Source organism: Eubalaena glacialis, chromosome 11 (assembly GCF_028564815.1).
Source record: "Eubalaena glacialis isolate mEubGla1 chromosome 11, mEubGla1.1.hap2.+ XY, whole genome shotgun sequence".
NCBI classification, from domain to species: domain Eukaryota; kingdom Metazoa; phylum Chordata; class Mammalia; order Artiodactyla; family Balaenidae; genus Eubalaena; species Eubalaena glacialis.
Window position 1 is genome coordinate 51,961,286 of NC_083726.1, and position 4,670 is coordinate 51,965,955.

A 4,670-nucleotide genomic window follows, 5' to 3' on the forward strand; every position below is an offset into this window, starting at 1 on the left:
TTTCTATGACTGCTTTTGTGCAACAGAGGCAGAGTTGAATATTTACGAATGAGACCCTCCTCTGGCCTGAAAATCCCAAAATATTTACTATCTGGCCTTTTAAGAAAAAGTTTGCTGAATCCTGCTTTAAAATATTTTCTGTATTTATTAATGAAGGCTTTTTGTTCTTTATCTGGAAATTCAGGTGAGTTGGATCTATTTTATGTCTCCCTACTTAGTGAAATTGAGTTGCATTTTATATTTGCAAATTTCCCCCAAATTTCTCACTTAAAGGCAGTGGTATCCAAAGAAAAAAGACAAGCTTACCGTCCTATCAAAGCTAAGTGGGTAACGGTGGTCGTTTGTGGTGTGTGTGTCTGTGTGTTTAGATGTCTTCCCCACCTTCCACCTCCGACTGGGCTCTTTTTAGTCTTTGGGGGGAAAAAAAAGATAATTCCATTGTAAAGCTCTTCAAAAATCTCACAGCCAACTTTTCCTTTAAGTCTATGAACCATTTTTGGAAATGTTAAATGCTGGAGAAAGGACTCTTAACTTAATATGGCACCTAGAATACTGACACATATAAAAGCATTTCAATGTAGTTTTATTTGGTGGGTGGTCTATCTGAAGATGTTTCACACAAGTACCCTTACAGATTGGTTTCATTAACATGAAATTAATATGAACTAAAATAGTCATAAGACTTAAGGCTGAAAAATGTTTTAGAGATGACCTATTTTAACCCTGCACTTTTCAACAGATGAGGAAACTGTTGAGGCCCCAACTTTGCCGAGATATTAGGAGTTCATGACCCAGTTCAGAGCCCAGGTCTCTTTACTCTCAGACCAATCTTTTTCTAAACCATAAGGCAGTGACAAGTGGCCACACAAATGTAACATTCTGACTAATGTCAAGATTAATTCTATTCTTTTCCTCTCTATAAAAAGAGGGGCTGCTAAATGAAACAATGGTGTGTGATTAGTCTTTTCTGCAGCTCTATTCCTGCTGTGGTTAATAACCAAACCTTTCCCATTGGTGGCTGTGCCTCTTTACCTCACAGGCAGTATAACATCTTTTAGTTAAAATGAAACAACACAGTAACAAACTTCTCCTCTTGCCCCGTGCCCCCATAAAAAGCTAGATTTTTGTTTGTTTCTACTGTCTTCTAATTCACCCTGTGTAGTTATCGATTTCTTTTTATATTTTATTATTTTTTCTCATAAAAGTAATATGTGTATGTTGTAGAAAATTAGAAAACCCAGGAAAATCTAAATGAAATACAATCATTCATAATCCAGCCACCCAGAGAATATGTATATGTGTCTATATTTTCATAACTGTCTCAACACTGTACAGTTTTATATTCTGTTTTCTTAACTTTACATCATGAGGATTTTCCCCATGCCACTGAAAATCTTTTGAAACATTCCCTCATATTCTGTCTCGTGGGTAAACTACATTTTCTTGTTTGCCTATGTTTGGACATTTAAATTTTTTATGAAATATTTTTGTGTGTGTGATTAAAATACTTCCCTGTAATATTAATGGCCTTACTAATCCTTATCTGATATATTCTTGTAGAAGAGTTTTAGAAGAGAATGAACTTTTCTTAAAAAGACTCCTGATCCATATTGCCAACTCATTTTCCTGAAAGGCTGAAACAATTAATAATCCTTCCCGGAGCATGTGACTGCCTGTCTGGGGTGCACTGGAAGGGCTGTAAATTAAGCTTTTAAAACATTCCTTTCAATATGTCACTCTCCAGCTAGGAAACTTCCCATGGCTGCAAGATCAGATCTAAGCTTCTTAGTGTGTACGCTCTTCCATTTCTTCACTTCCAGCTAATTTCTCAACCACTGCAATTTGGCATCTGCCCCCATCTGTCTGCCTGGAAGCATCAAGGAAACAGCCCTAGACTAGACTAAGTGTCAGGAAACTAGTGTTCAAATCCCAGCCCTGCCACTTAGTAGTATGTGACCTTGGGCAAGTAACTTAATTTCTTTAAGCCTGTTTCCTCAGGCTTTAAAATGGAAATAAAAAAACAGACCTTGATTTTGGGGGCTCCCGTGAGATAATAGAGGTAAGAAATATTTTTAATCTGTGGAACACTGTAAACATTAGGGGGTGTATTGTTATTGAGACTGCTCTTGTGGTAGTGTGGTATCCACCAAATATTTCTGATCCTTTTAGGCTCATGGTAGAATCTTACTTCCCCACCCCTTGCATTGGAATGTGGCCACATGACTGACTTCCGCCAATGAGATGTGAGTGGAAGTGACACATGCATTTGCATGCAAAATCTTTTATGAGCTAGGCCTTAGTCAGCTACTCTCCCATTCTCTCTCCTGTGCAAAGGGCAATGCTGCAGGTGGTTGCTGCCCAGGTCCTGAAGAAAGAACATCAGTGTGGAGAGGAATTCCCAGCCACCCAGTGATGGGCATGTATCTTGAGCAAGACTTTGTTTTCTAAAGCCTGAGGTTTGGGGTGGTTTGTTACTGCACTCTCACCTAGTGGTACAAGCCTACTCTTGGTGTGTCTTTCTGTGTAGCCCTTGATATTACTGAAATTCTTGAAACCCTCTTTTCCTTTGACTTGGTGCCACTCACACTCTTGGTATTTTCCTCCATCTCTAACAAATCCTCAGTCTCCATTGTATTCTCTTCCTTTTTCACTCAAATATGCACATAAGATGAGTTTCTGACTTCCTCTCCTTTCGTTATATGCTTACCTTCGTCAACTTAGTTTACTCCGACAGCTTTAAATATTATGTCTTTCTTAGCCCTGTATGTTTGAAAAAGGTTTCCAGTTTGAGGATTACTGGTCTACCCTTTTTCTTATGCCTTGAGGGCAGGGACCCTAAACTGGAATCAGACGGCCAGCTGGCTCTTCCACTTGTCTACCTGCCAGAGACCTAACCTCTCTATGCCTCTATTTCTGCATCTGTAACATGGGGTTAATTGTAGTTCCTACTTCACAGGTGGTTGTGAGGGTTAAATAAGAAAATATATGTAAAACACTTCCTGCCTACCTAGGACACAGTAAGCTTACTATAAATGGTGGTGGTTGTTTGGTTGTTACACATCTTCTTTTCTCTCCTTCACTCCCCAAGTTCTATCTCCAGTTTCTGGTAAGGTATGCTTAGAAGTAGAAGACCCATAAGAAGTGTTTGTTTTAGTTCTAACATCACATTGATGGCTGATAATAGGAGTGAAAAATTGGTACCCTTGCCCTGAAGATGCTTTGTGCAGTGATTGCTTTTTTTTTTTTTAAGAGAAAGTCCCAAATCAAAAGAGCTTTTATTGAATCTTTAATATATCACAAATGAGTCTGAAGAATCATCTGGTATCTTTCTGTTTCTGTAGCCAGACCACTCGGATCTTGTTCATCAGCCTGCTGAACTGTTCCTTTTTCAGAAACATAGATACCATCCAAAAATTTTCTGATGTCCTTGTTTTTAACTGTTGTGGCTTGCTAAATCAAAGCAGCTGAATTTTTTTTTTTAAACATCTTTATTGGAGTATAATTGCTTTACAATGTTGTTTTAGTTTCTGCCGTATAACAAAGTGAATCAGCTATATGTATACATATATCCCCATATCCCCTCCCTCTTGCGTCTCCCTCCCTCCCACCCTCCCTACCCCACCCCTCTAGGTGGTCACAAAACACTGAGCTGATCTCCCCGTGCGATGCAGCAAGCAGCTGAATTTGACACAAGTTCAATATCATTTCCTTCAAGAATCAACTCATCTTTCTGGGCTTGAGATACTGAACAAGCAACGCCTGGGTTCATCTGAACCCTGCGGATGTATTTTTCACCCCCAAAATTTCAGATTTCAACAAGAGAACCATTCTCCTGAATAACAACGTTGATGGGGAAGTGAACATACACAGACCTCATCTGTAACGGAAGCCCATTGTAACACCCTTGATCATGTTCTATACATGACTACAGATAGTGTAAACAGTTGCCAGTTCCTTTCTATTTACCTACCATTTGTCAGCCAGGAGCCTCTTCTTTTTCTTTCCAAGGAGACTGAGTTCTACATTGATGTGATTGAAGTCCCATTGCAGGGTGCCTCTGGGGCCCTTCACAATAACTGTGTGTCCCTTCGGAGTAACATGGACATTTTTTGGAATGTCGACAGTCTGATTGTTGAGAATGGTCTTCATTCTTGCAGCAGATGCGGCAAAGAGCTGCTTTGTTTTTTAACTGAATATTGCCTTTAGGTGGGTCAGGCACTTCTAAGTTCTCACAGTAATCCCTACACCCTGTCGTTTTCTACACAGTTACCTGACTGACCCTGGGAGGAAATCAGCTTTCCGCAAGCCTGCTCTACCCACACTCACTCATCTTTCCCTTGTGTACTCCGGGCCTATCACTGCCAGGCACCTTGGCTTCCACTGGCTTTTCCCCTGACAACATCTTTTTTTATGGTAAAATATACATAGTATAAAATTTACCATTTAATCCATTTTTAAGTGTACAATTCAGTGGTATTAAGTACATCCACAATGTGGTGCAACCATCACCATTATCCATTTCCAGAAATTCTCCATTATCTGAAACAGAAACTCTGTCCCAGTTAAACAATAACTCCCCATTCCACCCTCCACTCAGCCTCCAGTAACCACTGTTTGACTTTCTGTCTCTATGAATTTGCCTATTCTAAGTATACCTCATACAAGTGGAA

At 39.6% G+C, this 4,670-nt stretch overlaps 1 pseudogene; it reads right to left on the minus strand.

Moving 5' to 3' along the window:
* Window positions 1-3,294: 3,294 nt before the first annotated feature.
* Window positions 3,295-4,149, minus strand: LOC133101659 (large ribosomal subunit protein uL6-like; annotated as a pseudogene).
* Window positions 4,150-4,670: the final 521 nt, after the last annotated feature.